This window comes from Crocodylus siamensis, chromosome 9, assembly GCF_052110815.1.
Source record: "Crocodylus siamensis isolate JL-2025a chromosome 9, ASM5211081v1, whole genome shotgun sequence".
Taxonomy (NCBI): domain Eukaryota; kingdom Metazoa; phylum Chordata; order Crocodylia; family Crocodylidae; genus Crocodylus; species Crocodylus siamensis.
This window is the reverse complement of record NC_143403.1, coordinates 24,392,348-24,409,172: the sequence shown is the minus strand read 5'-3', so window position 1 is coordinate 24,409,172 and position 16,825 is coordinate 24,392,348. Positions and strand designations below refer to the sequence as shown.

At 40.2% G+C, this 16,825-nt stretch overlaps 1 pseudogene; it reads left to right on the top strand.

The window, feature by feature from the left end:
- LOC149857222 (plasmanylethanolamine desaturase 1-like) overlaps nt 1-16,825 on the top strand; it is a 134,910-nt pseudogene that overhangs the window by 89,717 nt on the left and 28,368 nt on the right.

The following is a 16,825-nucleotide window of genomic DNA, read 5'->3' as shown; positions in this document are numbered from 1 at the left end:
GTTTGGTATGTCAAAATAGGCAACTAAGCAGAGTTAATACGAAAGAGACGCAACACATAAATTAGTCTTTCATTCTAATTTGATGCAATATTCATGTTAGATATGAACAACTAAGGAACAATGGGTATTTGAGAAGCTGGGACCTTGACGATATGTTTAGGAAGGTCCTCCTAGGTATCCATACATCATAGACTGCTCTACATTTCTTAAAATATTTTAATTTAAATCTAAATTTTTTTTAGGAAATTTTTTTAGTTTTTTAAATTTAATCTTCCCTGTCTGTAAACAAGTGTATATGCAACATATCGCTGAATAAATATTGAGCTTCAGATAATTTCTTAAAACAAGGCTTAACCTGATGATTTTGTAGTCCCTTCCAGCCCTATTGTCTAGGAATCTCTGAATATATTAAAAGTCATGAATATGAGGAGGAAGAGAGGAGTTGCTGGCTGGAAGGTGGAGAAACTGATTCTCTATAAAAGTCTCTATAAAAGTCATATTTTAATCACTCTGAGGAACAACAACAGGTTGCATTATGGCAGGTCTCTTATTTAATGCTGGTGGGATTTTTGTGAGTGCCATAAAATGTACTTATATGTTTGTGCATAAGAAACTGTATACATTCCATATAACATGTTGTTTGTCCTTTCATGTTGAAAGCAGGTGGGTTTATTTTAAAACTCTAAATCTCACATCAGTCTAAAACCTGCCCAAATGGCATTTATACCAGTGACTTGCATGACAAGAGTTCTTTGTGAAGGTGCAAATGTGCAGCAGTCTCCCTACTGCACAGTTAAATTTTCTGTGCATAAATCATTTTAGTAGATTGGGCCAGCAGAGGATTGCTTATAGTATACTGTGTATGATTTAATATTATGCTATATACAATGCAGGAACTTAATTCCAAATCTAAAACCTAGCAAAGCATGTATCAAAGGCTAAATCTACTGCTGCGTGTTTAGTAATCAAAAGGCTGACAGCAGTGATGCTGGTGGGCTCACTGGTTCTTATTCAATTAAAGCAAGCTTACTGGTTTCTTCATAAAAGAAATATGCAAGATTGACTTTTGAACTTGGTGTGTAGATGAACGTTTAAAGGCCTGATCCTGTATTACTGAAGTTGGTGGGAGTAGAAGCAGGTTCTTAGTTCTTATTTTTAAAGATTTTTATATTCAGCAAAACTATATAGCTAACTATAGTGTTGTAGTCTGGGAAGGCACCTCATAAGCAGAGAAGAAAAGAGAAGTGAAGGGGATTCCTGGAAGACAGGAGCCTTATGCTTTGCCATCTGGCAGATTTCAGGACTGCACCCTTGATTCTCACTGAACTTTCAGTTTTACTTAATGCTCCTCTGATGCAGACACTCAAAGGAAGGGCTGTCAATTAACTCCTGGGAAGATGGGAGAGAATTCCCTTGGGAAGGTCAGGCTTCAGACCCAAGAGATTTTTATTTTACTTTCTTGTTTTAAACGTTTTACCTTGATAAAGAACTTTGCTGGCTTTTTTTCTTTCTTTTTGCCCCCTTCTGAGTCCCTGTACTTGCTTTTACCCCCTCGGAACACTGACATTCTGGACAAGATTTAGAAGGGAAGCATGACAAAAGAAAAATATTCATAGTTTTTTCTTCTTTTTCTCCCTCCATGGCTGTTTTCTATTATTTTCTTTCCCTTCTATTGCTCTGTTCAATTTGTACTGATATTATTTTACTCACTTTTTCCCTATCTCTCTCTTTTTTAGGTAAATGGTTGCAGGAATAGATTTCTGTTATTCTTTGCATGAGCTTAGTCATAATTGACTTTCTGCTCCTGTTAATATATTTTTTCAGTAAATCAGCTATATGAAAGAATAGTAGGCATAGGTAAGTGTGGGAGGGTTATCCCTTGCTGACCGTAAGTACTCGGCAGCCTGGAGTCTTTTTGGCCCGATTCTTTCATCCCATTATCATTTGCTGTAGTGAGGTCTGACTCTCACCTGCCATGTCTTGATTTTTTGTTGATGTTATTAGTTGGGAGGTGTTGCTTGTTCTCTACCGCAGTTGGCTAAAGGCAACTGGTGCAGGGATTTCTTCTGGGACTCCAACCTCCCCTATACTCCGTCCTAGCACCACCCAGATGTTACGCTGCCGATAGAAATCCTAGCCTTTCTTGAGTGAGATAACTTTCTTTCTTTCTTTTTTTGTTTATTCTAGGTTTGCTCTTTTTAAGTCTCAACAACCCGGAAGAAAATGGACCACCTAGCTTCCTCCCAACATCAGGTAAGTCTTGTGTACAGTCGCAGGTAGGCCTGACTTGCCCCACTCCCTCAGGGTAGCTCACCCTCCACTAGCATGCATTTAAAAGTTCAACTCTAAAGCGTCTGGGACTTTTATTCCTGGGGTTTAATTCTCCTCTCAGTCTTTGACCTGTGGCTTCCTTGACAGGTCGTCTTGCCCATGGGCGGGCTCTGGCCACAGCCTGTGGTTCTAGGCAGTTCTGACCCTTTAAGGCTTTTGGGTGGAGTCGCTGCCACTCTGGTACCCTCTCCCTGTGGATCTGCCTTGAGTTCAAAGAACACAAATAGCATTCAGAGTAAATGCTGGCCCCACCCCGCTGCAGCTGGAACATGTGGGTGGTAGTTGCTTCTCCCGCGGCATGCCTGCCTTCTGTGGAGCTCTCCCACTGCTTGTGCCACGCCTCCCCATGGTGTCTCTTCAGCCACAGTCCCATGGCTCAGTAGAGCTTGACTGAGCTCTTTTCCCCACTCAGGGTCACCTCTTGGTGATTCCTTGGCTCTCACCCGCTGTCCTGAGAGCGGCTCGCTCTCCTGCATCCCCTCATGCACCTTGCCCCTCACTCCCCGGGGCCGCTCTATTCTCATGAAGCAGCTGCTCTGGAAACGCCACTCCCGTGGTGTTCTTTCTTCCTGCTGTGCTGCTGTCTTTTCTTCGGTCAACCCCTCTTTCCCTTTTTCCTGTTTTCCAATGCCCTTGCCTGTTCCTTTTCACAGTAAGTATTATGTTTTAATACTTGTATTTGTTTTGTATTCACTCAAATAGAAGACAACCCTGATTGTAAGATGACCTCCAATAATTAGATTCTATATATGGAAAATGTATATTTTTTTTTATAATTTTCAGGTATAGAATCTAATTATTGGAAGTCTGCCTAGAATTTGTGCCCCTCCCACTGCTACAGGAGAAAAAAATAAATTGGGTGGGGGTAGAGGCAGGCCTCAGGTAGTCATTTGCTCTCTGCTTCCCCCTCAAGGTTTTCCCCCCCTACTGACAGACCCCATTCTCCCTGAGCATATGGAAGTAAGGAGCAAAATTGAAAACAACTTTTAAATTAAACATGGCTGTAGCAATTTGCATATAGTAGCCATGCATTTATTTTATCTAGAATTGATGCATGTTACCTTTTTTTGAAGCTGCTGCAAGTTTTAGCACAGGTGCTCAGTTAACATACTGTTGAGCAGAACATCAGCACCTACTTGAATGTAGTAGAAGCTTTTTTTTTTGCAAAAATATTTGTGTGTGTGTATGTGTATAAAATAAATATAACTGTACTTCTAACAAACTCTCTTATGACCACTGAGGTTCACTTGACAGTCCAAAACAGTTTTACAGTTACATCATTCTTAGCTCCCTTACAGAGATCGTGCACATCATTTCCACGTGCCCATGAACCCCCACCATCACCTTTAAGTTGTCACAGTTACGCAAAGGACTAGCTCAGCTTCCTACTCCCTCCTTGACTTCCCATTTCCCCTGCTTGTGTGTTCAGTCCTTTCACTCGTCCTTATCATCATCGTCATCACCATCATTGCCATCATCCTCATTGCTTGCGTCCTCCAGAACAAGGCCCCTTGTTGCTTAGTCAGTTGCCCGTACAGAACTGCCTCTCTGGTCATGGTTATGAAACCTATCACCACCAGGAGGAGTGTGCATACTATTTTTCACATCTCTCTGGCATATGGCCAGTCCCAGAAGAGGTGGTCAGTTGTTTCCACCTCCCACCAGCAGGATGCCTGGGAGAGTTGGATGGACCTCTGCCCTGCACTGTTTCTCCATACCTTCATAAGGAGTGCTCAGTGGCTGCTTGTCAGTTCAAGTCTTTGTGTTCCTTCTATAGGTGCTTGTGGAAGATTTGCTCTCACATGGCCTGGCACCTATCACCAGCTAGTAGGTCCATGGGTGATATGATTTCTCTTGCCCTTACCATCTTCTGTATCTTGTAGTGGTTCACCAGCATTGCTGGGGCCTCATTGTGCAGTTTGTATTTATCCTGGAAGTGTTTCAGGACCTCGTAGAACCACAGGGGCTCCATGGTCCATGGGCTTATGTTGGTCATTGTGTACACCTGCCACGGTCACAGTAGTTTCCCTGCATAATACTTTACAAAGTGGACTGTTTTGGATTTTGTCCCTATTGCCAGCCAGTTTGCAAATCTGGCTCACGTACTTGGCCCAGAGGAAGAGTAGGATGTTTCACATTCCTCTGTCTCTAGTCCATTTTGCTTTGTGTAGTGTGGTCCTCCACTTTCTCCCATGCGGAGGTCCAGAAGATGCACGTAGCTCTTTGGATCCTGTGTATGACTTGCTCTGAAGTGGGAAAGACTAGGGCAGTGTATAGAAGTGTCAGTAGTAACACCACCTTCTTGAGTGCCGCATGTTCCCTCCTGCCCTAAACATTGACAGGCAGTGCAGTTGCCATAGTCCCACTCTGTCTGACCTTGGCCTCAATCTTTTCCCATGCTCTCTGTCTAGTCAGATCTGAGTCAAGCATATAATTAGCATGGCCAACAGAGGGATCCTGGGTGAACTGTCATGGCTCAGCATGACTTGAAAAGGAGTGCTGAGGGGGATTGCACTTTATGGTCACCACCCTATGTCTTGTTCAGATGGGCTCCATTAATCTATCTTTGTGGTAGGTTCTCACCTGCATACTTATTTGGCAGTAGAAATATCCTGACCAAGGTAATACAGTTAAAATGGCACTGTGTAGTGGAGGGTTGCAGCCTTATCTGCTTGTGGACAGGACTCCCTAGGAAAGCGTCATAGTTAGCTTCCTGCTGACCAGTTTCCAGTGGGAGGATCTCAGCTACATGCCAACTTTATGGAAATTGGAGATTTCTCCCTAGCTCGTTCCTGCAACCATAGGCTGAGGGCAAACAAAATTTAGAGTATCAGAACACCAAGCTTTTGGGCTTGGGTCTTCACATAGGATGCCTGCCGAAGGATTTGGAAGCATCTGAAGCCCCAGGCAGGGGTAAAAGATGCTTGCTGGTAGTAGAGCCACATATGGTTCTGAATGACTTACGAATTTGGAATTGATTTGGCTGATTTGACTTTGGACACAGAACATTTTCCTTTAAAAAAAGAAGAAGAAGAAAAAGGTTCCCACCTGCATTTTTGGCAGCAGGGGAGGGTGTAGGAGCTTACTTTGTCTCTGCTGAATGCTAGCCTGGTATTACAGGACCTCCAGTGCTCATTTCTTCCTGAGGAAGCACATGCCCATTTTTTTAAGGGGGAGACACACATACACACACCCCCCCACCCACCCACCCACCCAGCATGTTTGCCAGAATGGGCCATGTGTCTAATAGTCATGTTGAGTGTTGGCTGCATTTAATCAAGTTCATAGTTGGTTTCCATTGCTGAGCACATCTTGTTTTTGGCAGCAGTTAAATGATCGACAATGTATTTAGTGAGATTTCACTAAATAATCACTGTATGTGATTATAAAGCTGCTTTTCCCATGCCAATTGAGGGGAAAAACATTGTGTTGTATTCAAGTAAATATGGTAATCTCCAACAGTTTAAAAAAAATGTGATACAGAGTTCAAATATTCACATCTCAGCAATACAAAAAATGTTGTAAACTAGTTTTTAGTTTAACTGTGATGCAGCTTTGAAACAACCTCCCATTAAGAATGGCAGAATTAGAGGCGTAGATCATTCCAAAAGGTTGGTGTTGCAATATCACTACGCTGTATGCGTAATTGTTCTGTGCGAGAAAATGTATACAACATCGGATAAGTTAAATTTAGTATCTTGTGTTCTTAAAATAGTAGTGGCCCTGATTCTACAAGATGCTTTGTGCTGAGTTTATATATGTGCACATGGAAGAAACATAGAGGATGTTGGGAAATGATCAATAAATTCTCTCATCACATTTGCTATTTGGATGAATTCATCTATATACATGTTTTCCACCATACTTTGCATTTACTTGGTGACATTCCCATGGACTTACAGGCATAACGAATATGGAATTAATGACAAAGACAGCTTACTCTGTGTAGCATATGGTACATGATGTTTTAACCTCTGGTACTTAAATATCTGTATATAGTGGGAGAGGGTGAAAAGAAACCCTAAATTTAGTGCCACTGCTAGAAGAATGTAACACTTGTATTTTCATTAAGGAGATAAACTTGTTATAAAATCTAGCTCAGTAGAAGAACACTTTACTCTTAAGACTGGCTTTGGGTGTAACAGATGTGCAAGAGTATTTTGGGATGAACGTGTTAAGGCAGAATTCCATTATCACACCCTCCCTTAATCATTTTTTCTTCCCCTGCCAGCTCAGGTGTTGCACATCTGTGACATGTTGGCAATGTACTCGGCTGCATTGTGGAGTAACTGTCAGGTTAAAAGCTAAGTTTGTATATTTGATCCCACATGTGAGCTGTTTTATTTTCCTATTTTCTTTTTACATGGCTTCTTTGTTCTTTTATAAATATGTCATCAGGATTTCTAAAGTCTGTTTTATCTCTTTTAAATGCAGCAACAAATTTGTGGCAACTCAAAACTTCAAGTAAAGGGAAACTAAATTGCTGTGGCCCAACTTTTTCAATCTACTGTATAAATAAATATTTGTTTTGTCACCTATATTGTCTCTGCTATCATAATCTAAGATAAGATTACTTATAGGTATTTAATTCTATTGATCTAAAAAAGCTACTCAACTCTGCAATCTAGTTTTAATAGCTTGCTGCAAATGAGAACCTGCAATATAAATATAGGCACTCTCAGGGGGCTACACAGACTTCAGTTGAATAGTGAATAGTGTCCTGTTAAGGAAGCAGCTGTTTCCTTTTAATGAAGATCCCTGGCTTTGCTGTGACAATGTTAGAAAGTCCAACCAGTTGAGCAGTTGAGGAACACAGTCCAGGACCAAATTCTGTTGAAATGTCTATCCATCTTCTGTTTCACAAAAGGTCTGTCAAGTTCTGGATCACTGAGGCAGGGATAGGAGTACTTGTTGGATGGTGTATTATCCCATTGCTGCTGTATGAATTTAATTCAAACAGGAAACTTTATAAGAAAGGTTGGTCCAATTCACCTGATTTATAATTGGGAGAACTTGGCCTTGCATATAGAAAAAGTATACTTTCTGAGGGACATACTTTGGATACTGATATGATGACAATGTTTTTAACAGCTCAGCAGCTTCCACAAGGAGCTTTTTAAGTTAGTTTCATTTCCAATCGTCACTTCTTGAAGTATTCCGAAGGCTTTAGTTTAGCTGAAGACATTAATGCCGTCTTCCTGAAATATGATCTAAATAGGGGTGAGAGGGAGGGAAGATCTTTGTGCAGTCACAAGGGTCTGCCTGCAATACTGCAATTTCAGAATCTTGGGTCAATTAAATTAAAATGATTTTTCCCCCATTTAACCTGTAATTGGCACTGATTGCTCACTCCTTCTCATGTAATCAAACTAAGTGCAGTCATATTTGTAATTGCATTACATTTCATCTGTGCTGCTCTTTTCTGGAGCTTTTCCAGGTTATAAAGATTTATATTGGAGAGTCCACCTAGCTTATGTGTCTTAGAACTAATGTGTCATCTTATTTTTGTTTGCCATATGCAACAATTGGTTTAGTGTTAAGGAGGAAGTTGAGAGGGGTTTAACAAGCTCTGTTGCTTGAAAGAGCTATTAGGAAGGATAACTAGGATTTAAAAATATCAACTACAGTTGCCTCTGTGGTCACTTGGAATTTCACATCTTTTTCCACACTGATTTTATGTGATCATATGGAAGAGCTGCAGTGAGGCATGAAAGGCAAAAACAGTGTCAGTCATAGTTATAGCAAAGTAGAGTTGCCAACTGTCCATAAATTTACAGACACGCTTTAGAAAACAAAGCCAAAAATGGTCGTCTTTAAAATCTAGGGGGAAAAAAATAATAAAAAAATTTGAGCCATCCATTAAAAAAAAAAACAAAAAAACCCAACTGGAGCTTGATTGAAGCTCCACTGTAGGAAAGAAGATGGAGGCAGTGTTGAAGGACAGACAGAGCAGAATAGAGCATCACTTGGTATCTGAGTGGGAGCACAACAACCTGAAGGAAACCCTTGTCAGGGCTTTGTGTTTCCCAGGAGTCTCTGTAGCTCCTTCTCTTCAGTCATGTGTTGCTGCTGTTGCATCCTGTCACCTGCCTGTAACACTCCTGGGTCACAGGTATGCAGACAGTCCACTGTAGGTCCTCACTATGTTCACAACAGTCTCTTTTGAAGATTTTTTATTGGTTATTTGTGCTCTGAAACCACCCATCTTTCTTGCACAGGTATGCAGACAATCCACAAAGGACTGGGTAATGGGGAAAGAGGAAGGCAGGGGTAAGCCAGTGGGTGTAAGGCTGGGTTGGATTCAGCATGGTGTAGGGTACAGTCAATATGGGATCCTTTGGGTGCAGCAGCGTGGTGTAAAACCACTGATGTTGTCAAGAAAGATTGTCAACCCAAGATTTATTTATTTTTATTGATAATCTGAAAACTTTTTACTGACAACCAAACAGTGAGGTGGTTAACACCAACCATAGTAAAAAATTCATCCTGACTCTTATTACTGCTGCCCCGGGCTTAGCAGAAAGGTTACATTAATGTTAATTTAATAAAAACGTACATTAGTTAAGGAAAAAAAAAGTGGTTGTCAGTAAAAAGTTTGCAGATTGTCATTAAAGATTGTCTTGGGTTGGCAGTCCTGAAGCAAAGGATTAACCTACCTGGAAAAAATAGTACAGGATGTAAACATATGTAATTTAGTTGGAAATATTTGTGCATAATGTACAGGATGTCTTATCCTAAAAGTGCTTTGTAGTCATTCCGTCTATGAGGTTTCATCTCTTTAATGCTATCCTTAATAGCATGGCTCCTTTTAATACTGCTTCTTTCTTGTAGCAGTATTTGCATTCATTGGCTTGAGCAATTTGTATGTTATGCTTGTCCACCTTTGTTCTTTATGTGGCTGCCTATAAAGTGGTGGATTAATTTTAAGCTGGCCCTGGGGTTTTAAAGTCCCTTAATACTGTAGGTCCTCACTATGTTCACAACAGTCTCTTTTGAAGATTCTTTATTGGTTATTTGTGCTCTGAAACCACCCATCTTTTTTGCACAATTACCATCCAGCTAAAAAAGCATTTGTTCCATGATGAGACTTCGGATGTGGAATTTCCTCTCCCCCTGGCATCTATCTCAGCTTGACCTTTTCCAGTTTTCTGACTCTTCTCCCCCCAGTCCCCTCCGGGCATTTTTAGAGTAGCTGCTGTTGGGCCTGTTCATTTTGTTTGTTTTTTTTTTCCCCCTAGTCTGTCTAATTATCTGTTTTTATAGCTATAGGAGGTCAGTTTTATAATTCTATTTAATTTTTATAGTGCTTTAAATGTAGGTGAATGCCTTAAAGACACTGCAAATCAGTAGCAATTACTGCTAACAGGTGAATGCTTAAAGTTTGGAGGTTTATCTCAAAAAGCTAAATTTTCAGAGCCATCTAAAATAAGCTAAAGAGTGAATATACTTTCACTGTGAAATATCTCTAGTCCTTTTTTCAAAATCAAAAAGTGAAACACACTAATACAGTATTTATCGTTAGCTTGTTTACTTTGTAATCAAGGATATAGAAAGGCCACAGAGAGAATAAGTTGGTTGTATGGGTCTTTAGGGGCTCCAGCCTACATATCAACTTGCTGGCTCAGTCTGGTGATGCTTCCCTTTATGTTTCTTGCCTTTGAGGCTGATAGCATACTTGAACACTTTGTCTGTGTCCACGTGAGCATGGATGCTTGTTTCCCTGGGGACGAGAAGCAGCAGCATACCTTGTGCCGCTGTTACTTGTCCTCGGGAAACACCTGTGCCACACACCCTCCGGTGCACAACAGGTTATGCTGGGTTGTGTAGGGGAGGCTTGAGCCAGCCCTGGGCTGGCCGCAGCAACCTTACCTGAGGTCCTGGAGGGCTCCTGGAGCTGCAGCAGTGGTGAGGCTCTGGTTTTGGGCAGTGCACCCTGCCCCCACGTGTGCTACTCTGTTTTTTCTTTGTGCAGATTTTTTGACCCCAGGATCTCCCAGGGTCAACCTTCCCGCCCCAGCAGAGGACAGCTGAATGTGCGGTATGTGGTGCCACAGATGTGTCTGCAGTGCTGTAAACCACATGGCTGCACTCATCTGGTTGTGGCCTTTGTGGGTAGGGATGGGATCAGCAGGCAATAAATCTTTCTACAGGCCCTAAGTGAAACATTGTCACCAAGTATGGTTTCCGTTTCCCCAGCCTTCCCAATCCTGTATAGGTATCTTTTCTTTCTGTATGACAACTGAGGTTTTTTCACAGAGAAAAGAAGCCCAAATGTTTAGGGCACATTTTTTCTCCTGTGCACTACCTAGCTTAAGGTTTTGCTATTGCATATCCTTTTGTGCCGGCCAACTGAAGGCCAAGGGAGCACTGGAGTCAGTGTCAGGATAATGCATTTAATTCTTGTAAGGCAAGATCCTGTGGTCTAAATAGCTTTTCTTGCGAGCATCGGTGCTTTTGAATATTTTAGCGAGTGGAGATTTAACATCAACTTCAGCTGTGGTAAATCATTCTTGATTAAACAAAATGACTTATTTTATACGTCTCAGAATTTCATAACTGTAATGCCTGTTAAAAAAGACCTGATGACTGAAAATATTTCCTGAAGCTTTTTTTTTTTTGCTTGTGTTCTTCCATTGTTATGGGAAATGATTAGAGAGATTAGATTATTAAGATTATTGTCTCTGTGGAAATGAAAGTAAGTTGTAACTGTGAAGTTTTCTTCTTGTTTCACAGTTTAATACCGGAGCCTTCATTTCTTTTGATTTTGTGCATTTGAATGAAGAGGTTCTTTAAAATGCAGTGAGTTTTAATTGGCTTTGATTTTACAAGATAAAATGAAAGATCCCTCTAAATTCATATGTAGATTCACCACCTGAATATATAAATAACATGTTTGAAACCTGGAATGTACCATGCTTTTCTCCTTGGAAAGTACACGTGCATTTGTTTAATTATTTTTTCTGATAAGTGGACACTCCTTAAACACACACCTGAGGGCATGGCACCTCCAAAAAGGACTATGTCAAGGTTAACTCTAATGAGTAAAATATGCAAATTCAAATTAAAAATATTTTGTTAATAGAGGATGCATAAATTATTCCCAGTGGGCATCCAAGTGACAATAAATTTCATGTGCCTGGGAATTAAAATGTCCCACTTATATTACTTTGCCTTTCCATTAACAAAAAAATGCATTATTCATTTAAATGGTTTCCATTGTATTTAACTCCATAAAAAAACCCACCAGAATACTATTTTTACCTCACAAATTTAACTTAGTTAAGCGTAAATCTCTTTGTATGTCGATTTTATATGTTATATGTTACATTTAACACCTTTACTGACTTAATTTGGGAAAATAAATATGCAAGAAAGATACTAATTGGATTTTTCAAAACAGTGCATGTGTTACCTAATAATGCATTTATTCAGAAACATTCTCCTGTTTTTTCTAAATTATTTGGGCTCTAAGTAACCAATACAGCAGGGATATACTAGCACGTACCTATATGTGCCTCCTTTTGCTAGGAACAAAAAAGATCTCTTTGACTGCCCCCTGATTTTTCTGTGTACCTGCTCCTGTGTAGTTCCTCCCTTCTGAAGTGGCTTGCAGGAAAGAGAGGTGTAAAAACTTCATTAACAAAGCTTCAAGAGTCACTGAGGGATAGTTGGACTGGAACCTGAAGGGCTAGGGACAGAAATTACACATAAACCAGCTAAGTGATCAGAAGCTGGTTTAAATGTGTAACAGAACAGAAGCTCAGTATGCATAAACCAGTTTCAAAAGCTAAGGACAGAAGTTACACATAAGCCGGTTAAGTGATCAGAAACAGGTTTAAACTTGTAACAGAACAGACATTCAGTGCACATAAACTAGTTTCAAAATGGCCGAAACTGGTTTAAGATAAACCTGGTTAAACGTACAATCAGATTTAACTGATTTGGCTCAAACCAGTTTACACAATGCCTGTCTCAGACCCCTTCCCAGTTTAAGTTAAACCAGACTCCCCCAGCATCCTGGTGTGCTTTCTGGGCTGGGCAGTCTCTGCTTCAGCTGCAGGGCTGACCCTGCCCCTCTGCTCTCTAGCCAGAGCGGGGATTGGCCCTAGTGGAGACACTGGCCAGCATAGCCCCATTAAGGCAAAGTGGGCAGGGAGGGCATTAATTCTTTCTGCCTTCCCCTGTTCCCCTGCCACAGCAGGGGTCAGCCTGTTTGCTAGGGAGCAGAGGGGAGGGGGCTGCAGTGGTGGCCCCTGGGGCTGGCAGACCCCATCTGCAAGGAAGGGAAGGAGGGAGGAATTAACTTTTCTCCCTGCCCCCTTCACCTTAACAGGGCCATGCTGGGTTGGTTGTCGCACAGGGTGGAGAGGAGGCTCTGTTCCTTGCTGGGGGAGCTCTCCCTCAGCTCACCTCCTCCCAGGGTGGGGAGGGGGACTCCTTCTCCTTGCACTGCCGCGGGGCTGGGAAGGGGGCTCCATGTGATGCTGCCTGGCCCCAGAGCAGGGGGTTGGGGAGGGAGGACGGGGGAGGCTCTTTTCCATGCTGGGGGGAACTCTTCCCCCCCGCCCCCTGAGGGGCAGCAGGAACATGGAGCTCAGCTGGGCAAGGGGACTGCTCCCTCTAGGCAAACCCCAACTGGGGTCTGGACCCAGGAGGACAAGGGTAGGGAGTGCCAAACATCCCTTTCCCTGTTTAAACTTACTGCTGGCTGTGACTGTTGACTTCAAATCCCAGAGGCATCTGGAAGCAGGAAGAGAAAGTGATGAGCAACCCTGCAGAGTCCTGCTGCTGTAGGTCTGGACTGTAAATCCCAGAGACCTCAGGGGCAGCAGGAAGTAGAAATGCGTACACAGCCAGAGAGCTGTGTTCTAGTGCTCCCCAGCTTCTGGCCTGAGCCATTGTAGGCATGTGGCTGCATTTCCTGAATCAAAGGTAAATGTCTGTTCACTTCTGTTTCAGTTTAATCTGTGCAGTGTAGACTAACCTGCAAAGACAGAATTGATTCAGCCTCAGGCTTTTTGACTGTCTATATTTAGCCAAGATAGGCAGAAGGGAGAAGCAAATCTGGAGTTGATATGTCTGTATCTTGAAGCTTTTGCAGGTCACTTCTGCCAGTATCTGGTGATTGTCTTCAACTATCAATTTACCCAGATCAGTAGGAGTTAGTGGGGAAAAAACCTTTAGGGCCAGAATTATTGCTCTTACTTACATTGGGTCTAAAATTCAAGGGTATTGGAAATCTACAAAATGTATCATAAGGATTTAATTTGTTTGTAATTATTATTCTTTTGAAGACCTCAGCGATACTTGTAATACAAAGGATGCTACACATTCTCAGATTTATCTTATGAAAACAGTTTAGGTTGGGATTTACAGAGTGCTCAGTATTGGCTTAACCCTGCTTCTGCTGAAATCTATTGTAAAAGTGGTGACTTCAGTGGGAGCAAATTTAGATTGAAACTGTGCATTTGAAAAAATCCCTCTCCAAACTTTGATTGAGAATATATGTTGGAGGAGAGTACAGCTCATTTTTAAAATCAAGTTTATAACTGTAGTATCTGAATGCCTTAGCTTTGACTTGATGCTACTTCATCAGCGTAATGTGGATTTAGTAGTTCATGTTTGTGTATAAATTTATTCTCTGTATCTCTTGGTTCTTATATGCTATATAGATGATATCACTATACAGGCACAAATATGCAAAAAGGCAGCCATTATTTGAGTATCCTAGCTTTTCTTTATCTTTAAGCTTAAGTTTAAGAAGTTTTCTCTACCTTTTTTTCTTGTTTACTCATGTAGAGACAAAATTTCTGTAGACTAAATAAAACATGTCATTTGGTTGAATCTTTCACTTGATATATCTGAATAAGTGGCCATTTTAAAGAGATTTATTGTCAAGTGCTACTCTAATAATGGAAATACTACTAATTTTATGACAGATTTAAAAAAAATATTTCAAATACTAAATGTAGAGGTAACAGCTTTATTACTGCTTGATGACTTGACCCATATTTTCTAACATGATTTCCCTGCTGTAACTTGAATTGAGTTCATGTAAGTCTAATGATATCAGTTGACCTTGACAGCTAGACCTAAAAACCAGCGGTTATCCTAAATGGGATTATTTTACTTTCTGGCACTGTTTTCAAACTATTATTTTAAATTAAGTATTAGGAAAGAGAAATACTAAATAAAATGGATATTGATATGCAATTTATTGTAAACTGCCACATTTTTCAAAATGCTTTATTTGGGCATTCATAAAATATGTTTTACACCACAGATGACCATTGAGAGAACTAAAGCTGTACAATGGTAATAATATATAGAAAAGAAATGGCGATAGTAAATTGCCAGGGCTATGTGTCAAATGGTTATCAGACACCTTTGACCATCTCACCCTCCCCCACCTTTTTATTTAAAATAGCCTAACTGAGAAATATTTTCTGTTTCTTCAAAAAGGGTAAATTCCTCACAAAATTATGCTCGCCTAATGAATCAGGCTAACTTAGTAGTGGTGACAAATATAAAGTCAGATATTTTGAAACCCATCAGGTTAGAAACATTAAACTGCCTATCAACAATGTAATGGGGACATTGCCAGTTTCCTAATGGGCATACCACTTACTTTTAGCTCTGAGATCAAATCTTAAACTTGTTTTAAGGTTAGATCTTAAAGGGCTCAAAGCTACCTCATTATTATGCATGGAAAAACCACTTTAATCACTGTGAGATTTCTAAAATGTATTTGTTAAAATCTTTCTCTCATTCTGAGGCCAGTATCATTTAAAGTAAGGACACTAGGGAATCCTGATTTTACAAGTGGATGGATATGAAATTATTGAAAATTCTTTTAAGCAGTTTCTAAAATACATGTTCTGTAAATGGTGGAGAATATACAGAGCATGTAATTGTCTGGAATAGAGGTTTTATGAACACTCTTCATGTACTTGAATAATTAAGCTGAGACTTTACCACTTGTGAGTAATATGACCATTCTAAATTTGTGTCAGCATGACCCTTATTCTTTGCCACTGTGCCTTGTCTGTGTCTATGGTGTAGCTGTGGTTAGTTCAAATAGGCATTTTCCTATTTACAATCCATGTAAGAGATGGTGGTCTGTTAGTGGGTTTAAAATGTTCAGATTAGGACTTTTTTTTACCAGCTGTGACTAGTTGTTTTTCAGGACATGCCCACACTGGTATAGCTGTTCTTACAAACTTTTATTCAGTTTAGGGCTTGGACAGAGATTTAGGGAAGGCAAAGCAGACACTATATATTGAACAGATTTTGAAGTCATAATCTGGGAGTTTGTACAGAGTTCAAGAGGAGGGAGAGAGGCATCTTGAAAATTTTTGTACCTCAATTAGATACTACCTACCTAACAGAAGGCAGGGATGTTCACTTTTGTGTATACCAAAGCCATTCACTCCACTGTACATAATTAACTGATTAGAAACAACTTATTACATAGCAGAGGGGCATATTGTAACACAAAATCCTGAAGTCCTCTGTCTGATTTTGTTCCTGCTCAGGAGATCAGCTACTTCAGGATTTTCCCCTTGCAGCGGGCTAGATGAAGTTAGTGGGCTGTTTAAATATTAGAATAAGTGTAGTTGACTTTAGAAAAATCATATGACTATGAATCCTTTAGTCTGAATACAAATTCATGGTAATTACTAAATCTAGTTACTCTAGACACTATGCCATATTGACTTTTTTTTTTCATTTAAACTCAAAACAAATGTTTTTCAAGAAGAATTTACTTACTATGAAGGGGAGTGTATTTACCCCATAGTTAAGGAGAGCAATAAGAGGAAATTGCAGATACTTGATGGTAATGGTTTGAATTAACTACTCAACTTTAGTTTGACAGGCAAAGTATATCTTGAAAAATATATATTTAGTACCTTTTAAAATATATTTTTCTTTTGCTTTTATTTGAATAACTAGAAGAGTTATGTGAATAGTAGGTTGCTACTGATATGTTGAATATTAACATATGAAATAGTAATACAGAGCTTCAAAGATTATTTTGCTAGATGTTAATATTGAACCAGCATTTGAAAATAGAGGAATAGTGCAACATAACTAGCTCTTGTAGTTTGATCACCTGATCCAGGATTTTTGAAGCTTTGCCCTTGTTGGGCTAGAATATGAAATTAAGCATTCAGATCTGGAAACCCCAGTCTCTGGAGAATTTTGCTCTTTTGGAAAAGGCAACTCTCTCAGCACAATGGAACCATCTTATGTTGCTGGAATAAAAGGCATTTCTGGAAGGCATTTCAATGAAGATATGAAGCTGTAGAGGCCACAGAAAAAGGGAGATAAGGAAGAATATGGGTGTGAAAAAATGTTGAAGAAACACTGGGCCGGTCCCATTATTCTGTGCTAAGTTGGGTTAAGTAAACCTACAATACTGAAGCCTTTAAAAACTGATTAAAGAATTAATATTAAAATGAAATTGACTCCTGCTGATACACTGTGTTATGTA